The following is a 24,353-nucleotide window of genomic DNA, read 5'->3' on the forward strand; positions in this document are numbered from 1 at the left end:
AACTTTTAGTCAAATATGGACAAACTCAGTCATTGGGTTAAATGTTTTAATTACATTTTAACCCAACATTTAGGTTTGTCCACATTTGACCCAAAGTTGGGTTAAAACAACCCAGCAATTTTTAGAGTGCTGGATGGCATTGGGGTGAGTAAATTATCAGGAAATGTTCATTTTGAGTTGAACTAATCATTGAAGTTACCTCAGAGATCACCTAACCACTGCAAACCGGAAATGCTTATACCCGTTTTCCGGTTCGAATGCTAGACGCTCGGCATAACCCCTATTGAAACCTGCTAATTCACTGGCTTGTCATGTTGCTGAAATAATGTTCCGGCAAGCAGGACGAGGCCGAGGGACAGGGACATGAGAGCGGCTCGAGGCCGGTGGCGTGAGTGACGCACCCGTCTTGCATCTCTCATGGAGGAGTGGATAAAGGAGGAGCCTGATTTTATGTTGTGATTTTATGGGCTGCTAGCTTATACTTTCATTTTGTATTTGTTTATTTATTATTAAACTTGTTGAAAGTTCGCCGGTTCCCGTCTCCTCCTTCCCATAACAACTGAACCCCATTACAAATGTACTACCAAACCTTATCTAGCATTAGGCACACATATCACTAGAATAATTACTTGAATTATATTATCGTTATGTTATCTTACTATCCATTTATAACTTATAGGGGGGGGGGGGGGGGGTGCAACGTTATAATGTTACATTACATGTATTGCAAAATACGTGATTGAGGACCAAAAGTTTGTAGTCAAAGAATGGGCAAGCCTTAACCAACGTAAAGCATATTGTTGATGTTTCATCCTTACTAGTGAATGTGCCGCCCATAACTGGTTATTTGCCATCATCGTGGCCCTATTTATCCACTGTGGGGGAGGAGCTGTGGAGAGAGGGCTGTAGTGCAGCAGAGAGCAAGAGAGTGGGACCTGTAAATTGTCCTCATTCAAATTTTCAGGCTAAGTCAACGTTTTCTCAAAACTCCCTACTACAGCTTTAAGAAATTCTCGTCAGAAAAAGCGACGGAGGTAAGTTTCAGGACAGTCTGTTTGTTTCTTCTGTAATGTCTATGTCGGAACCAGGATCGTTTTTGCAAAAAAAATAATAATAAATAAATAAATGTATGACGTGCAAGTTTTACAAACTGAGACTGAGGAAAGAGAAATAAATTTCATAATAAGCATGTTCTCGCCCTGAAAACCCATTACAAGTTGTTAAGACCAGAGGTAGGCCTACTAAGAATAATTTACAGTCATGGACCAAGTGTGCGCGACGTTTGAGGCCAAATAATCATTTTTGCTATATTCAAAACAGTGCCATGATAAACACCAGGGCAGAAAAGTCATAAATGCTACTTTAGAAATATGAATTGTATAAACAGCATACTATTTAAATGTCAATAGTGTTTAGCTGCTAAAGGGGAGACAGCTTTGAATGTCCTGCAAACTCTGCTTCCCCAATCCACCTAACGTTACAGGAGAGGAGGACTTCATGCAGACCATGCTTGACCCACCACAGAGGCACAGAGGTCCTTGCCATGCAACCTGCAAGTTGCTTTAGTGTTACTTCAATAAGGGTAGGCGTTTGATGCTTGATAACTATGAAAGTAATTTAGGTTTAGAATATTTAAAGCTGCAATCTCTGTTTGCAAGATTTTGTTAATTTTTAAAGCTGCAGTCCATAACTTTTTTTGTGTTCAAAATTTACAAAATGTTTATAATGAGCGAGTACATTATGAATCCATTTTCCAAATCGTGTTTTTGTCTTATTGTGAATCACAAACAAATCACTAAATCACTGAATCACTAAATTTGAGGAGAACAGTTTTTTTTCGGCCTATGCATAAATGTATTTAGTCGCATTTTAAATGTTTGTTGATATTCTTAATAAATCAACACATATTAATAAATGAAATCATAATCGTTTAAGAGTTCAAACGAGTTGCTTAATGACTTTTAAAGGAGCATTGTGCAATATCTAGGAGGATCTGTTAACAGAAAAGCCTATGTTTTCAGTGTAATAAAGACCTTAAATTTAATGAACCATTATGTTTTTTTGTTTGTTTTACCTTAGAATGAGTATATAAAAATGAAATTGCATAGTGGCCTCTCTGGTTTATTGTATTACAGAGACAATAATTATTTTACATTCGTAATATATCAAATATTTGTTATTAATTTTAATAAGGCAATGAGACAGGAAATAACCCAGCACATGAGGAAGACTTAACCCAGCAAGATGGCGCTTGTTCTGTCCAATAGTGACCCAGTAGTGTGGTTAAGGTTTTTTTTTTTTTAACCCTGCAGTTTTTAGAGTGTAACCTACATATCTCATAGGGCATAGACCTTATGTACATAAGGCATAGACCTTATGTAGCCCCGCCCCTTTTCAGCACTGTGCTCGTCTTTTGTCTTCTGGTCTGTATATTCACAGCAATCTTGCGAATGAACGGCTCATTTTAAAATCTTCCCGGTCTACTGACATTTGTTAAGACACAATGGCTTTAAACATTACAACACTCATGATAACTTTCGTTAACTTCATATTAAGTAAATCCACTTCAAAGCGAATTACTCCTGGACAGCAATGCCATAGAGATATATAGAGAAACCGCAAAACAGGAAGTTCAAAGACAATATTCTAAAGATGGCGGCACCCTTGTTTCTCTGGTGCATAAGGTCTATACTGTGTGTATATATAGCACTGAGTGCATCCATCCAGGGACCAGCCCTTATATATATATATATATATATATATATATACAACGCATTTTCATTCTTTAACGTCATATAGAACGCTATATGACAAAACGGTACGCATGGCACATATACTACGCACATGGCACCCGTTATCGTTAATATAACACGCGCTGTGAGGGCTAAGTTTAGTGTGGGGTAGGGTGTGCGTGTCATATTCACGCTAAAGGATTTATAACGTCTTGGGTTTGCGTGTTATATTAACGATAAAGGGTGCCATGTGCGTAGTATAACGCCATTTTTGCATATAGCGTTCTATATGACGTTAAAGAATGAGAACGGGCTGGTATGTATGTATTAGGACTGTCAGTTAAACGCGTTATTAACGAAAACGTAACCATGGTTCTCTCTAGATGAGGTAACGATTATTGCTTAAAGGAACACTCCGACTTTTTGGGACTTTAGCCTATTCACCTTACCCCCCAGAGTTAGATAAGTCCACACAACGCGTTCTCATCCCAAAGCGCCATATAGGACGCTTTTGCAAAAGCGTAAATATCCAACGCACATGGCACCCTTTAACGTCTAATGAGACGCTTCGGTTAATGGTTAAGTTTAGGTATGGTGTTGGGTAAGGGTTAGACCACTAGGGGGCGCCTTCTGCCCAAATATATCTGCGTCTCATTTCACGTTAAAGGGTGCCATGTGCGTTGGATATTTACGCTTTTGCAAAAGCGTCCTATATGGCGCTTTGGGATGTGAACGGGCTCGTCCACACATACCTTTTTCATCTCCATGCGTGCTATAAGTCTGTTTGACGCACCCACCGCTAGCCTAGCTTAGCACAAAGACTGGATGTGAATGGTTGCAGCTTTCATACTAATCCAAATGAGTGACAAAATAACGCAAACGTTTTCCTATTTACATGTTGTGATTTGTATAGTCACAGACTGTACAAATATCAAGGCCATATGAGACACAGACATCTTTTAACCGTATAAATACTATATTTTCTGAAGGCGAAGCACTGCTACTTGGGCAGAGTGATAACCATGACCTGAGACGCACCGTGACGAGGAGCAGAGTTCGCTCAGTGTTGGAGTAAAGAGTAGGGGTGCACGATATATCGAATCAATATCGTTATCGCGATATCACGTTGCTCGATATCCATATCGAAAGTGTCGCGATATTTATGCAATATTTTGTTTATGATGCGTCTGGTCCGACATGCACCGTTGCATTTCCCCCCCGACTCATTTCCTGATTCTCCTTCTCCATAAACAATATTAAATCAAGAGAGGTTTAACTTTTCATGCTACAGATTTCCCACAGTGGTCAGAAAGAACAGGAGGGACACTTTGTTTTTCTCAATATAAAGTCGCTACTCGCTCCAAAGCTAACCGCCGTCACTCTCTCACTTCTCCCTTGCTCTCCTACCACACAGTCCCACACACACACACACACTTGCCCCGGCTCGACGCGCACACCAGCGCACAAGTAGCCTATAAACATCAGGCCACGGTCCACCTGGCAACTTCATGCTTTTTCACTGATCGGATAGCTATCTGATTTATCAAAATACGATCTTCAATTCCCGCGCTATATGCAGATTTAATGGAGTGCACGTCACCGTCACGTCAACTTTATGAGCTGCGTTTTATGATCATCAGGTAAAATAAGATCAGTTCGTTTATTTACTTTTAATGAAGATAACTGTGAAAAGCGTCTGCGACTTACTTTCACTTTGATTTACGATAGTTTGCGCGTTGGCTTGATGAAAAGGAAATGTTCAGCAGCTGCTCATCTGCGTGATGTGTGTTGCAGTCGCGCGCCCAGTCATATCTGGCCATAACATGACAAGCCTGTAACGTTCTCATTTTTAGCGTTTTTTACATATGTGGTTTATTCAATAACGAGATGCATTTACATTTGTCCAGTTTCAACTGAAATGCGGCCCAGACCGCCTCCTGAAGTGGTTTGAGCGATTAGATTCAAATACGTCACTAATGCGTTTCACAGGGCATTTACACCTGGTCTTTTCACGATCAGATAGCTATTCGGTCAAAGAAAACGCATATAGTGGGGTTTATGTTGCATGGTGTGTTCTGTAGACTTGCTATTTATTTATTATCTTTTACAGTGTAGTGTACACAACTACTGTGACATGTCCTGTTCTGTTGACATATTATTTAGGCCTATTTATTAATGCTGTACCAGTCCAATATGACTGTCAGTTGAAAAATCTTTTGTATTTTTTCATCCGTTTAAAAATATCGAAATTAATATCGATATCGCAATATTCATTATCGATATCGCAATATCACATTTTTGTCAATATCGTGCACCCCTAGTAAAGAGTCAGCAATTACTAACGTTTGATAGAAAAGCATAGTTTATCATGGGTGTTTGCTTTATTGTATGAGCTGTGACAATAAACAGGGGAGACCAGGTACAGTAGTTTCATTGAATTCCAACCAAAAACGCATCCAGATTTATAAATATCACAGAACATGAATAAATAATTATTATTATTACAGGAATCAATATATCAATATATTTTAAATGCAATTTATTAGCTGAACCAAATGTATTCAACATAAATGCATTACTATAGGATAGAATAAGGGGAAAGTAATAGCACAAATTGTTTTTGCACAATGAACTCAGCCTATCGTACCCTTTTGCAAGCTCAAGTTCGTTATTTCCATGGTTATTTCAAATTTAGGCTACTAGGCGCGCCGCGCGCAGGGTGCAAGTTCAACGCGCTCGTTTTTTTCCAAGCGCGTCCGCACCGCATCAAGATAAAAACATATTCATACCCTAATCATATAATAGTGTCACTAACGTTACATTAGATCTGGCTAATGGCACTGTTACAGTAGGTCATCTAAAAACATAACGGAGCACTTACCTCAGCCGCAGGTGATCCACTTGTCCTGTCTGTGCTATCGATGGGATAGCCGTATCCTTCAGCACATTATGGTCCGTGTGGCAAATTCCATTTTTTCAAAATAGTCGTCCTCATTGAAATGTACCGAACAAACATAATGTCCCTTGATAATCTATTTAGGTGTTTGGATCAATATCCAGAGTAAGTAAGTTAGCCATTTCTATATCCAGCCAGCGAATTCTGTGAAACATGTTACCTTCCCTGTTTACTGTCGCAGCTATTTACGAGCGAAAACCCATGACTGTAAACTACGCTTTTGCTATTTATAAATTGCTGACTCTGTTACCCAAACACTGAGCGAACTCTCCGCTCCTCACCACGGCGTGTCTCCGGTGATGCGGTTCACTCCGCCAAAGTAGCAGTGCTTCGCCTTCAGAGAATAGTTCCCAGGTTTTATACGGTTAAAAGATGTCTGTGTCTCATTTGACTTTGTTATTTGTACACTCTGTGACTATACAAATCACAACATGTAAATAGGAAAACGTTTGCGTTATTTTGTCACTCATTTGGATTAGTATGAAAGCTGCAACCATTCACATCCAGTCTTTGTGCTAAGCTAGGCTAGCGGTTGGTGCGTCAAACAGACTTATAGCACGCACGGAGATGAAAAAGGTATGTGTGGACTTATCTAACTCTGGGGGATAAGGTGAATAGGCTAAAGTCCCAAAAAGTCGGAGTGTTCCTTTAAGCTAGCTTACGCTATGGGAAAGATTAATCTTTTCCGGGAAGTTGAAGCCAAAAAATGATCCTATAATTTGGGTATCCATTGTCAACGCAGTTCACCAGCAGCAGACCATGACCGGGCTAGCTAGCAGCTCATTGGTTCACTCTGAGAGAACTGCTACAGCCTATGAGAGGACTTGGCTGGACTCGCGGCCAATGAGAGGCTGACACGCTCTCATTGCATCAAAACCCGCCAAAACGGGCGTGGCCCGAGAGTATAAAAACCCAAGTCCCCTGCTGTTTTACTGATTTTCATCTCTTCAGCGAGGCTACACGCATCTGCTGACTACGAAAAGAAGCCATCGCCGTCGAGAAGGTATCTCTAGCAAGTGTTTTAGGAGTCCGAGGAAGCCGGCCGTCTTCGCCACCTTCAGCCGCCCCTTTTTTTATTGAGATTTGTTTTTGTTTGTTTCGTTTTATTGAAATTGTTGAATTTCATTCAAAAATGTTATAATAATACTATAATATAAGTATAAATAATAATACAAGTAAGAAATTAATAATGTTTTTTTTAAGTCATTTTTCAGTTTTCGGCCAAGTGCATCCATAATTTTCGGTTTCGGCCCAAAGTTTTCATGTCGCCGCCTCCTTTCTAACTTTGCAAGTGTAGCAGGGTGGATGAACTCCACCTACTGAGAGCGTGCACGTGCGTGTAGTTGAGTGGCCGCAGTGGGATGGCGTATAAAGGAAGGGGATTGGGGCGACCGGATGTGTACTTTGGCGGCGTCGGATGAAACTTTCATCCGTGGCCGTCTAAGGGCCGCCGATCCGTCTCAGGTAACGTTAGTTTGGTTACGTGTGAGTTATACACCTTGCTGCTCTCAGCGAGATATTCATAGCCTGTCATTTACAGCGGCATGTTCCCGATTGAGCATCTGTATGCCTACGTGGCGCATGGCCATGAATGGGCCAATTACATCTGTCCGGTATGTATCATTATGTCCGTGTCGACCTTAGTTATGTTACTTTTATTAACCTTGTTATGTTCGGCAGGGTTATCGGCATATCTGAGGGCTCCCCCGGTGTATCTAATGGGATCGAGATTGATGGGAACGGTTGAATGGGACTACGTTGCTGTTTTGCTTCTATGGTGTATCTCCTGGTAACTGCGCACGCCGTGATAATCTGGTGTGCTGGTCGGTCGGCTTTCACCCGCGGACACCTGTTTAACTCTGATGGTATCTCCCGGAGTGGATCGAGGTTCCTGGAGAGGGGTGGCTGGCTGTCATTGTCTGGGGTGGTTACAACTATGCCGTGTGTCTGGTTGCAGCTAATTCTCACGTGTGTGTGTGTGTGTGGGGGGGGTGTATATGGGGATAGGGGCTCATATTAAATTAGTGGCTAGCCTGTACCTCCAGGTACCACCACTCCGGTCAACTGGGTATATTGTTGTGATGGATACAGATGGGTTACTGTGAAGTTGATCCTGAGGTTTATGGTGATCTTTTTAACTATTTATTATATGAATGCATATGAGAAATAAAATTACTTATTTTTGTACATGTGACTCCCCCATATTGCCCACATGATAACGAACATGTGCGTCCTAAGGGCGGTTAGTCCCCAGTATTCTGGGGTGGCGTAGTCGATATTTAGCTTTATTGTTCAATGAGCCCGAGTCTGTGATGCCACACAAGTACTGCGCATGTCAACTTATTCTACTAACCATATCCCTAACTTAAAACTCTACTAGAGGTCAAAGATCTCTTCAATAGTACACTTGACAAAGTCAAAGAAACTATTTTCATAGCATTTCCAGGGGAGGCTTTACCAAATATTAATGGCAAGTAAGTCACTTATCTTTATGTTGGCCACCTTATCACAGGGGCCAGTACAACAGGAGTCCACCCCCTTTCTAGGACAACTTGCCTGGTTGTCCACCCTGACAATGGCCTTAATTGGAGAGATGTGTGGGTACAAATGTACAATTCAATATTTTAGTGTATCATTCGTGTTATGGGTCGTTGTGCTTTCTCCTGTCATGTTTCCTCTACCAACTTCCCTTGGAGCGAAATCCATCCATGAGGGCTTAAGTAGCTTTCCAACAGGACATTGACCTTGAGTACCTGGCATTGATTTCCTGTGGCGTTGCACAGAAAGCGGTCGTTACCACGCTGCCTAACAGCAGGGCGTGATTGGGAACAGATTCTTCAAATCCCGATACACAGAGCTGATGGATGGCCTTTGTCTGCAGCACATCAATTCTCACCTGCCTCAGCGGAGGTGACACCTGTGCTGAATTTATCATAATACACCAAACTGACACATCAACCTGGGAAAGACGAACCAGAATGAAATTCCTAAATAAAAACTCTCTCAGAGGACCTGGGCCTGAAACATTCAAACTCCTAAGGGATTTTCTGACAGAACAAATGTACATAAATAAAGCACAAGCCAAAAAAAAAACAACTCTTGATTTGGTCATTATTGAAATGACATGCCACAATATTCAAGAAACTACAGAATCCTTTCATTTGATTTCTATAGGAGAAATTAATGTGACAGTGTTTTTTTTTTCTTCTTCTTCCTCTTCTTTTCTACAAATGATTGCAATCTAAACAAATGGACTGAAAATATGGTCATATGTGTTTAACACTTGCTAATTTAATTAGTCATTTCCAAAAAAGAGAAGTCTGTTTTTTCTTCTTTCTGCCCAGTGGAGCAAAGAATAAAACCAGCTCTGGAGAAGGTCCACATTCTCTGCCTGCATCTTGACAAGCTAAGTGCAGAATTAACAGCCTGTGAAGAGATGAAGAGAATAGAGAGTTTGAACAAACAGCTTATTTCTTTCTGCCTCTCTTCTCTCTCAGCAATGCTACTCAGGTATTGTCTCTATGGCGACTGTAAGGGGGCCAGGCAAGACCACAGCGCCAGGCCCCAAACCACAGCCCATTTAGAATGGAGCAGACGAGTGTTTAAGCTTTACCCACTGGCCCCTCTCCTCTTCCCTCCCCTTAACAGCACAATGCCCCCTTTCAGCCTGTGAGCGGCCCTCCATGAACCACAGACAACCAGTCTTCACCCTTCCCCCCCCCCTCTCCATTAACCCCTACCGCTAAAGAACTTAACACCGCACACCAGCCACCCAAATACACTCCAGAAAGCAGATGTGCTGTGGTTTCATTAGGCTTGATGTTTAGTCAAATGAAATAAAATCACAATGGTTTAAGTTTGTCCTTGTCCTTAAAGGAATAAAGACAATTTTGAATTGCTTCCAATGCCTGTGTGCTAAATTTTATGGAACTGAGAATGTTGAAGGATCTTCACACAGTTCTTTTCCACACAGTAACAGTTTTTAGTCTGTCTGTAGTCTAAAGCTTCAAAAGCACTGTAAAACTCTATTTGACTATATGACTTGTGTATCATATTCCAGGTCTTCTTATGATATCTAAATGTGTGGAATAGACTGCAATTTAAGTCATTGTCCACTGAAAATCTTCCTCTCCACTGCATATTTCAAATCAAATTACAGTATTTTACTTTCATTATCTTCCATGCCATATAGACACACCAAATATACTGTTATATATTTTGATTATTTGGTGATATCTATTAATTGTTAAAACAAACTGAATTTTAGTCTTGGCTGGTGAACAGTGCGACGGATGTGGAGTTTCGACCAACATGTCCACTTTGGCTTTAATCACTAAGTCGTGTTTTATTTGGATTGTATTTTGTGTCTACAGTGTTTTTTTTTTTTTTTTTTTTTTTTTTTTAAGTGCTCCGCTTTGCTTTGCCCTTTGAGACACCCTTTTCAGTCTACAGAGGGGCTTTGGAGGGTTGGAAGGTAGACTTTTGGTCTGGAGACCACACACACACACACACACACACACACACACACACCAGAAGTGAGCCGAGGACCATATCCTCTGCTCAGACAGTTACTATGTTATTCCACTCCAGTGTTCAGTAACAAGATGAGCAATTCCCAGTTATGATTTTATATATTTAATGTAAGAAAGGTGTCTTGCATTATGCGAGCAACAAACTATAATTCATTGACAATGTAATTGATTTAGAACAAGACCTTAATAAAAACTGTGAACTAGTAAAACTTCAAAAGATGTCTATAGAATTTCTCAAACTTTGCCCACATTTGCCAAGACACAAAGGTCTAGAACTCAAAATTCAAAATATTAATCAAGTTCAAATTATCAGAGCGATACCATTATTATTTTTTTTAGATCTTACTGTGTATAAATAGTTATTTATTTATAAGCTATTTGTATGTCTCTGAAGAAATTTTAGTCTGAGACAATGTTGATATTTGAATGAAACATAACCAAGATAACTAAAAAGTCTTCTGAGCTACTAAAGAACAACTAAGGAGCAAACACATTTTTCTCTTGACTTTGTTGCAGAATTTTATCTTTGTTGTCTTTGTTGTATTCTTAGAGTGAATGACATAAGAGCAATTGCAACTTTGCAGTTTTGTCCAAATACTGAAGTATGCTTCATCTCCAGGCTGGACGTGTCTCTGTTCTCTTTATCCCATTTTCTCTTCATCCTCCCTTTTCTTTTGATCCTTTTTGTCTTTCACTTCGCCTGTAATGTTTGATTGAGTGGAACATTAGACAGGAAAATCCACAGATGTTTGCCGGACCGAGTTGTGCTCCTGATTAGCATGCTTTGATAAAGAACTGCTTTGAATGATTCTTTAAAGTATTGATTGCTGGAATACAGTGATCAGGTGGAAGAGGAATTAGGCCAAAGGATGGAGGGAGGATTAGGAAGGATGAATTAAATACTTTGTAGAGAAAGTACATTATGTATATATATATATATATATATATATATATATATATATATATATATATATATATATATATATATATATACTGTATATATATATATATATATACACATGATTTATATTTTGTGTATATATATATATATATATATATATATACTTTCTATATATATAATGTATATTTTGTGTATGTGTGTGTATATATATATATATATATATAATCTGCAAAATGCAAAATAAACATGATGAAGATTTTATTTCTAAGTTGTTAAAGCTTGGTATTTGTCATTCATATATCCTAATAAGTAAAAGTGTGCAGGAAGGACTATTCCTACAGTATCTCACATGACCCGTAAAATGACTCATGTTAAGCAAGGATGGTCTGGGACTAATAAACAGCCCTATGCCTACTGTCTTACCAAATTGATATAGGCCCTATATTGATTTCCACTGTAAGGCAAGGCAAGATTATTTATTCAGCACAATAAAATACAGAGCAAACAGTGGCACAGTATTCATTAAATGCACAGCTAAACAAATGTATGTTTAGGTCCTGCAAACATAGCTGTTTTTTTACATTTGATAACATTTATTTTGACACTGCAGAAAAAGTGGGATGGGGGCAGCCAGCTGCAGGGAAGAAGTATAGCATTAGGAGCCGCTTGGAAAAAGTTACCAGCCAAAATTAATTTTTAATATGAGAGCCAGGCAGAACTTAGAGTAGGGCACAATGTTGTAAAACTGCTGGCAATCTGGAATAGATAAAGGAAATACAGTGAAAGTGGCTTAAAGAAGCAAAGTTGATTCTTTAATAATATATTTGACATAAAGAATTAAATGTATGGACCAAACCTAAATAAATGTATCTAACAAAACTTGTATTTTTACTTTTTACAATGTGTTTTTCATGTAAATATTCAGAAACAACTTTTTATCAGAAACAAAGCTGGTGAAATCATGAGAAGACCCTTAATCACTCTAATATTTACCTCAGTTACCCATCTGACTAAGGCATTTGTCATTACTTCTAAGACTCTGATACCTAAATATTTGTCTTCCCTCCCTACTCAAATCCCAGTTGGTGGGCTGGTGAAAATATTGGATATGTTCATAATCAGTGTGTTAAATTATTCAGTGTGTTAATTTTTCTCTGCACATATGAAAACGCTTGACATGTTTGTTTATTTAGAGGGTAAGGATATGCCCCTGACATGTTATTTTTTTAGGAGACGCCTTTGGCTTACATGTGCTGTAATATGACCACACATGTGCTACACGTTTTTGGTTGACTAGAAAAGGGAGGGTAGAGCAGAGTCTGCTTAGCTTGTTTACACAGTTTAGCATTACTGCTGGTCTGTCCCCATTTGGCACCCTAGGCAACACCCCGTCTCACTCTAAGAAATAAAAAATAAATGCACAACGATTTAATACTATCCAAATATACATTAAAGGAATTGTCACTCCAAATGAAAATGCAGTCATCATTTATGTTGCTCCAAATTTGTGACTTTTTTCTTTCTTTCTGTAGAACGCAAAAGCAGATATTTTGGAGAAGGTTTCAGCTGTTTTTGTCCAAATAATGAAATGCAATGGGGTCCAGGACTTTGAAGCTTTAAAAATGATATCAAGGATGACCTGACTTGTATATCCTAAACTCAATAATAATACAAATCATCTTTTGATTATTATATTTTTTTTATTTTATTTTAATCTAGATTAATTACACGCTACCTGTGTGCAGCGTAATATTCTGGAGCCCAGTAATATTATTATCGTAGATAAAACAGCTGAAATCTTCTTTGAAATATATTATATTGTATTCCACCGATGTTATGAAAGAATATATGCACAGTTCAACAGGAATAATAAACGTATGTAACCTGGTTACCTAAAAAAGGGAAGTGATGCTGCGTCATGGCATTGATGCTACAGGAATGCTTATGTTTGAGTTATCTTAAGCCTAGTTCACACTACGTGATTTTAAGCCCGATTTAAGCCCGATTTGCAAATCGTTGAGTCGCCGACAAGTCAGGGTGTTATCGCGTGCAAATCGCGGGCGATTAGCGGACGATTAACGCTCGCCAATCCGATAGTGTGAAAGAGCCAACAACGCATCAAAGACAGCTCGCAGACACCTCGCAGACAGGTCACCGAGCTCAGAAAAATATCTAGCATGCTAGATATCTCGAGCAGCCGCGCGACTCAATCTCAGTGATGTCATGAGTACAGCCAATCATAGCAACGCATGGGTTGAGGACACCAGGTAAATCTTACTTTTTCTTTTTTGCATTTTTTTTCTCAGAGCAGATCGTCGAGCAAACAGTGTGCAGCACTAGTTTCTGTCTGACGTCCATATTCGCGTGTTATGTTCTTCTCTGCAGTTTCACGTCATTTCTGGTTCGTTTTATTGCGTGGTTTTTCGTGACAAAACATGGTTTCTAGACCAGATAGAATCGTGTTGTTGTCAACTCGTTATTTGTTTGATTATTTTCAGGATTTAGACCGTACTATAGTACTGAAACAGCTCTCATTGAGTCACAAATGATATGCTCTTATCATCCGATCGTGGTATCTCTGTGTAGTGCGTTGTTAACTCGTGTAGTGTGTTACGTCCTGTTGTGGATCAATCACGTTGTGTTGTGTGGTGTGAACAGCTAAACAACTTGAACACTCATGATTTCACTGAGAGCAAGTCATTTAGTGTGAACTGCACAGTTCAGCCCGACATTTTAAAATCATGTAGTGTGAACTAGGCATTAAGCACATTTGGAAACATGCAAAATGCAATAATGAAGCAAGGATGAATCCAAACGCAAGCACTTTTAATTAAATGAAAAGGTAATACAGGATAAACAAAGAAACAAGAACTCAAAAAGGTTATCAAGGGGTAAACAAAGAAACTCAGAACAGGGCTACAAGCAACAATGACCGACAAACAACAACTGGAGAACAGAGGTATAAATACACAGACAAATAAGCTAAACAAGGTAACAAGGGGGCGTGGCTAATCAGAAACACCTGGGGAGACTAATCACCAAAAAGGGGAACAGTTGACATGAAAAGACAGGGGAACACATGACAAACAGGGAATCACATGATATACAAAACACAACAAAAACCTACATGTAACACAAAACCATTGAAGATGGTGTCAAAAATTGAAATGCATGTCCAATCTGTAAAACCTAATGAATTTGTGGAATCTATATGAATTATAGGTAACACTTTACAATACGGTTTGTTAGTTAACATTAGTTCCCAGACAGCAAACTGACATTGAATCAACGTGGAAACGACGTCTCTCATGACATTGAAACAACGTTGATTTTGCTCATCGAATTAACGTTGAACCAACGTCAGACGCGGCATTCTTCAAAGCTAAATGAAAATCGAAAATTGGTTTGCTTTCATAACGTTGAAACAACGCGTTGATTTCAAGTTGATTTTCCGTTAGTTTTGAAAGAATGACGCGTCTGACGTTGGTTCAACGTTAATTCGATGAGCAAAACAATGTCAGATCAACGTTGTTTCGATGTCATATTTCCACGTTGATTCAATGTCAGTTTGCTATCTGGGTATACAGCATTTATTAATCTTTGTTAATGTTAATTTCAACATTTATTAATATTTTATTAAAATCTTGTTAACATTAGTTTATGCACTGTGAACAAACATAAACTAACAATTCACAGCTGTATTTTTATTAAAGCTACAGTTCGTAACTTTTTTGGGGGTTAAAAATTATCCAAAATTAATTTTTGAGCAAGTAGGCCTACATAGCCAACCAGTGTTCAAAACTATGTGCTTGCCTAAGCCCTATTCAAAATTGTAAGCTTAATAATGTTTTTATTTCCCGTGGTTCCGCGGAAAATTCGAGCATGTCTTTGCATCAATACGTCACATCTGTACACAAAAGAAGGTGTCTTGGCTAATAGGCTATGTTGCGTGTGAGGATGTTGGAGGTGGAGATTTATAGCCTTTTTTCTCACAGCAATGCACTTGATAAAATTAACATATTAATTTGATGGCAGATCCAGACAGGTTCAAACGGCAATCACCAGTGACAACTGGAGATTCACCCGTTGTAAAATGCAAAAGGACTGAGAGTTTGAAAAAAGAGACTGCAACTGGCACATAAGAAAGGATAAACATCCGGAAGGGCTTTAAATGTAATCACGCAATGCTGATGTTGTTAACATTAACAATCTGACAAAAATGTATCATTTGCATGGTTTGACGTGATATGATAAGCGATCGTTATGCTACGTTCACACCGGACACGCGCCTGACGCGTCTAGTTTGACACTTGACCACTTTGTGTTAATTCGCGTGTCAAGAGTGAAACTGGCGCGCGTAAAAACAAAAGTTTGAAGCGAAATTTACGCGCGTCGCGGCCATTGTTTTTATGTCGACCGAGCATCTAGAGAGTTACTGCTCTGTATTTACTCTGGAGAGCAGAACAGCAGCGTGGGGATTATCGTCGCCGTATATTTGTGTCCACCGGACCCTTCGGAGCCGAACCGTTTGGCGAGTTTCACCATTTGCTCGCTCCAGGAGCTGCGCTGGATGACGGCGTCAAACGCGTGAATGCACAAATGGCACTAACTGAATCATTCGCACGTAATGCGCTTTAACGTGCCAGATGCTCATTTCGCGCCATTCGCGCGAACTTGACGTGCGAATGAGGCGTATTCGCGTCTTCCGCGCCGCGCTCCACGCCTCAATAGCGCCGCAGGAATTTTTCGCGCGCGTAAAGCGTCTTTGCATTGACTTAACATTGAAATCATTCGCGCCTGACGCCCTATTCGCGTCCGGTGTGAACGTAGCATTAGATTTAATCAGTGTGATTTACTGCAATGCTGTTTTCCATTTAGTTGGTCAGAACAATCGTGGATGTTACTTGTTCAGATGGCGATTTAGTGTGAAAATTCTTATGTTGGTTATACTTCCAAAAAGTAGAATCTTTGATGCCGAATGCCAGCCTTCACACCAGCGTGGTGACTGACAGCTGCACATTCTCCTCAAAACATTGGATTCATCCGCTGTGTGCCACGCCGAGGTACAACTTAGATAAAGTTTATAATTTGCAGAATAACTGCAATTGCAGATTTTGAACAGAGATGGCAACAAAGAGGAACAACTGGAGACTGCAGCTTTAACTAACGTTAACATAGATTAACAAACAGAGTAACAAATGGATTTCGCATGGTTAGTTCATATTACTTGTTACTAGTGGTGGTTGAGGAGATTCCCCCTTCCATGTAAAGCGCTTTGAGTGCAGAGAAAAGCGCTACATAAATGTAATGAATTTATTTATTTATTTACTTTACACTAACTAATGCTAATGAAACTTATTGTAACGTGTTACCGAATGATGTTTAAAATAACTTTTGTATTGAAAAAACGTTCCCATCCCCTTTTGGAATCTGATCCTAGACCAAAAGTTATGGACAGCATTATCCCAAAGCAGGTATTGATATTCGAGCCTGTTCTCATCCTTTTTGACGCCATATGACATTTAGTCGAAATACTACACACATGGCACCCTTTAGAGTCAATATAACACGCAGAACCCAAGGCGTCATACAGGTGACTGGCATCCTTTAGCAACAATATGAGACGCAGACCCTACCCCAGACCTTAACCTACCCATAACAGTGCGTGTTATATTGACGCTAAAGGGTGCCATGTGCGTAGTATTTTGACGAAATGTCATATGGTGTCACCTATATGACACCGAAGGATGAGAATGTTTTGGATATTCATAGGCTAAGCTCTAAATACAAGCAGCAACATATTCTAGAAACGTTATCACTGTAGCTAACTTGCAAAAATCTCAATTTTTTCTGCTCATGTTGTGCTGAAAGTCAGCAGCAGCCCTCATGAACCCGAAAATCCTTACACCAGTGTATCACTGCTCTTGGCTCTGGGGACCCTGCGAGTCCATTATCGGATTGCCAGGACTACATGAAAATTGTTTCGTAAATCGGGTGTGGGGTGAGAGTTGTTTAAGTGAACTAATGAGATGAGAGGCCTTGGACTTAGCAAAGTGAAGGGTCAAACACAACATATACTGTCACACTGTTGTGCAAAGGAAAGTTTCCTTGATTAAGATGTGTAACAGCAGACATTGGACTTTTTCCTCCAATAATGTTCAAACATTTGTGCTCTTTACTCTCCAGACGGAGAGTAGAGTATTGGAAAACCAGATGCTATGTGGCCTTACATAACGATCGTTTTCGTGAACAAGAAGCCATTTATCAAGATACTATTTAATGCAGCTCAAAAGGTAAAAGGTGATAGCTGGTGTTATCCAAGGTGGCTGCAAAGCTCAAATGAATTTCAATGAACTGCTCTGGGTCTGATTCTTTCTGCCTCTTTGACAGAATAGTAGTTTGAGTTGTAGTTCTCATGGGTGTACTTCTTAACCATCTGCTTGTAATGATGTCTATTTGTGTTCCCCCTATCTTTGTGCACTTGGTTCAGTCCTGTTCCCTTTTTCCCGCTCCTCATTTGTGTTCATGTATGCCACGCCCCTTGTTATCTCATTTAGCTTGTTAGTCTCTGTATTTAAACCATGTGTCGTGTTACAGTGGTTGTGGGTTCTTGATGTTGTTAGATGTTGATCTTGTTCTCTGTGTCTCAGTTATGTCTAGTCTTTGGTTTATTTAATAAAAGTACTACTGCTGCTGCATTTGGATCCTGCTTCCTTCGATGTTCCAACCGGCAGCGTGACAGAAGAACCCACCGCTAACTTGGATCCAGCAGCAATGACCTCCAGGAATCCAGTTGCACGGATTATGTGTCTCCGTCAAGGAGACCGGCCCATTGAGGAGTATGTACAGGATTTCCTCGATTTGGCAAATGTGACTCCTATTGACCCTCTGTGCCTCATGATATTTTTTAGAGGGGGACTATCAGAGCCACTCGCGTCAATCATGCCACTGCATCCCCCTCAAGGCACAATAGGATTTTATATTGGCTTGGCCCTACAACTGAGCGATTCAAAATATGTTGTAGGGATAATGGACAAGAAACGTGGTACTGCCACATTAGCCCTCATTCCAAGGATGGCCACCGCTGAACCGGTGTGTCTGGACAAGATGGCCGCCGCCGAGAACGATCTGCCGGAACTCAGCCCTGCCGAGCCTGCGCTCACCGTCAGCCCTGCCGAGCCTGAGCTCACCGTCAGCCCTGCCGAGCCTGCGCTCACCGTCAGCCCTGCCGAGCCTGCGCTCACCGTCAGCCCTGCCGAGCCTGCGCTCACCGTCAGCCCTGCCGAGCCTGCGCTCACCGTCAGCCCTGCCGAGCCTGAGCTCACCGTCAGCCCTGCCGAGCCTGCGCTCACCGTCAGCCCTGCCGAGCCTGCGCTCACCGTCAGCCCTGCCGAGCCTGCGCTCACCGTCAGCCCTGCCGAGCCTGCGCTCACCGTCAGCCCTGCCGAGCCTGCGCTCACCGTCAGCCCTGCCGAGCCTGCGCTCACCGTCAGCCCTGCCGAGCCTGCGCTCACCGTCAGCCCTGCCGAGCCTGCGCTCACCGTCAGCCCTGCCGAGCCCGAGACCGTCCAGCCCGAGACCGTCCACGCCCCGTCTGCCCCTAATCTGGGGACTCAACCCAAATATTTTTTTGGGGGGGGCCCAGTGTCCCAGCCGCGGCCGCCCGAAGGGTCGTCACCGCCGTGGCCGCCCGAGGGGTCTTCACCGCCGTGGCCACCCGAGGGGTCTTCACCGCCGTGGCCGCCCGAGGGGTCTTCACCGCCGTGGCCGCCCGAGGGGTCTTCACCGCCCTGGCCGCCCGAGGGGTCTTCACCGCCGTGGCCGCCCGAGGGGTCTTCACCGCCGTGGCCGCCCGAGGGGTCTTCACCGCCGTGGCCGCCCGAGGGTTCTTCACCGCCGTGGCCGCCCGAGGGGTCTTCACCGCCGTGGCCGCCCGAGGGGTCTTCACCGCCGTGGCCGCCCGAGGGGTCTTCACCGCCGTGGCCGCCCGAGGGTTCTTCACCGCCCCGGTCGCCCGAGGGGTCTTCACCGCCATGGCCGCCCGAGGGTTCTTCACCGCCGTGGCCGCCCGAGGGATCTTCACCGCCGTGGCCGCCCGAGGGGTCTTCACCGCCGTGGCCGCCCGAGGGGTCTTCACCGCCCTGGCCTTCGCCTCGTCCAGCTCCGCCCTGGCCTTCGCCTGCACAGCCTGCTTCGCCCAGGTCGCCTGCTCCTCTTCTGCTCCACGGACCTGGCCCTCCATCCCACCCCCAGATTCGCCTTACCTCCACCGCCCACCTGGACAGTTTTGTTTGTTTGTCTGTGTTGAGCGTCTGGAATCCGCTCCTTAAGTGGGGGGCTATGTAATGATGTCTATTTGTGTTCCCCCTATCTTTGTGCACTTGGTTCAGTCCTGTTCCCTTTTTCCCGCTCCTCATTTGTGTTCATGTATGCCACGCCCCTTGTTATCTCATTTAGCTTGTTAGTCTCTGTATTTAAACCATGTGTCGTGTTACAGTGGTTGTGGGTTCTTGATGTTGTTAGATGTTGATCTTGTTCTCTGTGTCTCAGTTATGTCTAGTCTTTGGTTTATTTAATAAAAGTACTACTGCTGCTGCATTTGGATCCTGCTTCCTTCGATGTTCCAACCGGCAACGTGACACTGCTTTACAAATAAGCAGCATATTGATTAAATGACTGGCCCTAATTGGGCTGCGATCTCTGGCCTCCAGACATATGACTGAGATGACAGGAAATGGATAATTCTCTGCTGCATGAAAACAGTCAAATTGAACAAAATATATTTTTTCTATTACTCTGTTTTTTTTTTTTTTTAATTTGTTGTAGATAGTTTTAGATTTTGTTTATGGTTTCATGTTCCCTTTGTTTACTTCCTGGTTTGATCAGTTTCCTTGGTGTTTGATTCTGTACACCCGTTTCTTGTTTAATTCATTTTGTAGTGTATTTTAAGCCCCCCTTTTTTTCATTTGTCCGGTCTCATGCATGGTTTGGTTGAGTTCTTGTTTTCTCTACTCCTGTGTTCCAAAGTTTATATTTGGTTTTAATTTATAAATGCTTGCTCCCAAACAGGACAGTGTTGTACACCATATATAGTTAGGAGATAAAGAAACAGTGCACAAACTTCATTGTTTCTGTCATATAATCAATGCGTCAATGGAAGTGAACATGATTTGAGAACAATGGCAGTCTCTCAAGCCCCCAATACATTGAGGACCACTGGTTTCTTAAATGCTACCACAGAGATCTACGTACATACTATATGTTAAGGCACAGTAAAGCCTTTCATGGATACTACATTCAGTTTAGGAAAGATCACAAGGCATTTTCATGATGACTGCACTTAATAAATGTATATATGGTTTTATTTCTTTTTTTTTTTCAATACTTCAAGAACTGACCTACTTCTAAAAAGCACACCTTGAGACTTTTAGATGCCTTAAAGATACTTAAAGAACCAAACAGTATGACCTCCTACTGTAACTCTCCTTCCCACTGCTCTGGACTGGTTATGCAGCCAATGCAGTCACCTTTCTTTTAGAAAAACAGGATTGTATGTCTCTTTTTTTTCTATTTGAAGAAGCAAGTTTTCTGATTTGGGTCGCATGTTGGCAGTTTGAGTGTCTGGTGCAGTTTGACAGGGTAATGGCCGGATTTCAATGTTCCATGACCGCTACCATCTGAGAATGCTGTTAGCTGCGTGTGTCACTCGGCAATGCTGGAATCAGACATACACACTTTGCCATCTCCAAACCACAAAGTCTACCTGCTGTGGCGTCCTCTTTTTCCTTTTCTCAGGCACCTCATATAAATTCAGACAGGGCCTGTTTATAATAATTTAACTGCATATTCATTTTAAATGTTCCTTCTGCTGCTCTCATTGAAAGGACATTATATAAAGTAAACAGTTATTTTAAACAGATTTGTCTATTTTTTGAAACAGAAGCCTCTGCGTGCGTATTTGAACTGTATTATTTAGAGGTAAAAGGTTTGGTAACACTTGCACGCTATTAATCCTTTGTTAAGCATGAGTAAACAGTTTATTCATTATTCATAAAGCATTAATAGACATTAATAAGCAGTTTATAAAAACAGCTATAAATGATTTTATTTCTTGATTTATAAGCATATGATGCGTTTAGTAATTGTATATTCATACTTTGTTAATGATCAATTAATAATTTCTAAATGAAGTAAAGCATAATTTACAAACCAGTTATTTAGGAGTTGTCAGTCATTTATAAGATAACTTAGAACATATTAACTGTAGTAAGATAGTTATAAAGCATTTAGTAGTGGTCAGTTAATTTTGTGAGCTCATCTAAAGTGACTATTCAAGCCTTGTAAACCATTTATAAAGGAGATTAAAAGCGCATCTTCTAAAAAGTAAAATTTAACAAACACAACACAGTGATACAGATCATAGAAATATTTAACAGCCTTTTAAATCTCCTTTATAAATGCTTTACAAGGCTTGAATAGTCCTCACTTTAGATGAGCTCACAAACATTGTTAACTGACCAGTACTAAATGCTTTATAACTACCCAAATTAACTCTGAATTACAGCACAAATGTTAATAAAGCATTTATAAACACACTAAGTAACCATCACTATATGTCTGAATAAAAAGATGTATGAATGTACATTTAAATAGTTTATTAATCATTTACTTACACATTCTAAGTAATCTAATGAACCACTGAAAACTCTATAACTGTTTTATAAAAGTGCAATTCATTTAGAAATGATAAATTGATCATTAATAAAGGATAAAAATACAATTATTAAACAAATTATAGATATGTTTTTAAATCAAGAAGAAAGAATTTATAGCTGTATTTATAAACTGCTTATTAATGTCTATTAATGCTTTATGAATTATGAATTAACTGTTTACTTATGCTTAACTAATGATTATTAGCGCCAGGCTTGTGCAAAATTCTTAATTTCAGAATTGGCCTCCATTCAATTCATGAATTGGAATTTGAATTGAATTGACTCCACCCCACAGAAAGTTGAATTGGAATTGGAATGATAGGAAGTGGAATTAAATTCATGGCAATTCAAAGAAATTCCACACAGTCACACAACAGAAAGAATGTGTTGAATCTCACAGGGGACTTTCTCAGTTTGTGGCAAATCTATTTTGAGTATTTTTTTTCCCACATTAATTTCCCACATATCTCGTACAATTATGTGGTTTTGTTTTAGTAATACCATGTATACTTTTTTTCTTGATTAACCCTGAAAGAAATGTTGAAATGTGACAACATGCGCCATAGGTGGGGTACATTGTAACATGTGAGGGGCACATTTTAACATTTTAAACTATGTGACAGCTTAAAATGCTATCTTATCTAATCAAAAAAATATACAAGTCAAACCAAAATATTTTTCTTGATAAAATACAAAATACAATTATTACCTTTTCCATAAAAAATAACGGTATTTTTTAATAATTTAAAAGAAACTAATTTTTGAGTTTGACAACAAACACAGTGGAAAACACACACTGTAAAACCCAATGAGTTAACTCAACTCAAACTGATTGAAGAAACTGATTGCTACATACCGTTTAAGTTTAAAAACAACTACATATGAGTATTGTGAACTTATATATATCGAGTCATATTTACTCATAATTTAGTGTTGGTTTAGTCAATCATTTTGAGTAAAGTTAACTTAAAGATTTTAAGTTCATGTCATTAATTTAAACTAACTGGTTTGAGTTAATTTAAGAAATTGAATCAAGTTGAAACAACTATATAGCTACTGAAATGGTTTGAGGAAACCGATTGCCGTGAATGATTTAAGTTAATTACACTCAAATTAATAAAGTTACATTAAGACAAGGGGAAAATAGTAGTATAAAGAAATGATGAAAGAAAATTATGCAATAACAGTATTTATTGATTTATTTATTTTTATTTTTTATTTTTTTTACAAAAGGTCATCAGGCATAAAACAAGTGTGCTGTTCAGTCCAAATGACATTAAAAACAATTTAATCAAATACACACTAAGCATTAAAGGGTTAGTTTACCCAAAAATGAAAATTCTGTCAATAATTAATTAATAATGAATAATTGTTTCTACCCCTTAAAACTTAAGTAATTACAGACAGAATTTTCATTTTTGGGTGAACTAACCCTTTAAATCAACTATTCCTTCAAGACCATAACAGACTGTCCAAACTGGGTAATTTTAAGACTAAATCAGTATGCAAAATCAGTCCAAATAACATTAAAGGGTTAGTTCACCCAAAAATGAAAATTAAGTCATTAATTACTCACCCCCATGCTGTACCAACCCCGTAGAACATTTGTTCATCTTTGGAACACAAATGAAGATATTTTTGATTAAATTTGAGAGGTGGATCACTCCTACATACTGCCTAAGGGAATGACACTTGACGGCCCAGAAAGTCATTAAAGAAAATGTTTAAATATTCCATGTGCCTACAGTGGCTCAGCTATAAGTTTATCAAGCGACGAGAATACTTTTTGTGCATATATATGTTTTTCTTCATAATTGTAATTTAGTCTATGTTGTAGACTAAGTATAATCACAATAATGTATTTATTGCAAAAATGTCAAAACCGCTACCAAAAGCCGTTCACATGATTAATGTGTTGCAGTCGCAGTCCTCTCTGGTAGTATTATAATAGTTTTGTATGAGGTACAGATCAGAATTTAAATTAAAAATCCATGAAAATGTTAATCTAGATTAGAATATAGTTAAACTAGATTATGGTGATGTTATATATATGCATGCATCTACACAATGTTTACATGCTTTAGACACTGTTTATCATGGTGCACTGAGGTTTATAACAAATCTGAAAACTCTCACTCATCATTGTGTGTTGTATGCTCGGGTTGGTTGGTCTGCGCTGTCCATCCGAAGACAAAAACACTGGCATGTTTTTATTTATAAATCCATCCTGGGTTTATTACCATCATATCTTTGTACATATATCTGTAAAAAGTATCCTTCTAGCTATAGCCTCCGATCACAGGACTTATTTTTACTGTCTGTTCCAGTGGTACGAACTGAATTTGGGAAAAAGGCATTTAAATTTGCTGCTCCCTCTGCCTGGAATTGTTTACAAAGTACGTTGAAACTGGGGAAACTGGTTTCGTTGGACACTTTTAAATCAATTTTAAATGATTTAGAGAATGAAACATCGGGCTGTAGATGTTTTAGCTAGTTCTGTATTTTGATTTTGAAATT

General features: G+C 39.9%; 1 protein-coding gene across 1 annotated transcript in view; it reads left to right on the forward strand.

The window, feature by feature from the left end:
• LOC120485895 (uncharacterized) overlaps positions 1-24,353 on the forward strand; it is a 41,058-nt gene that overhangs the window by 15,057 nt on the left and 1,648 nt on the right. The gene's annotated exons all lie outside the window — the stretch shown is intronic.

This window comes from Pimephales promelas, chromosome 10 (genome assembly GCF_988280905.1).
Source record: "Pimephales promelas chromosome 10, fPimPro1.hap1.1, whole genome shotgun sequence".
In the NCBI taxonomy this organism is placed as follows: Eukaryota; Metazoa; Chordata; class Actinopteri; order Cypriniformes; family Leuciscidae; genus Pimephales; species Pimephales promelas.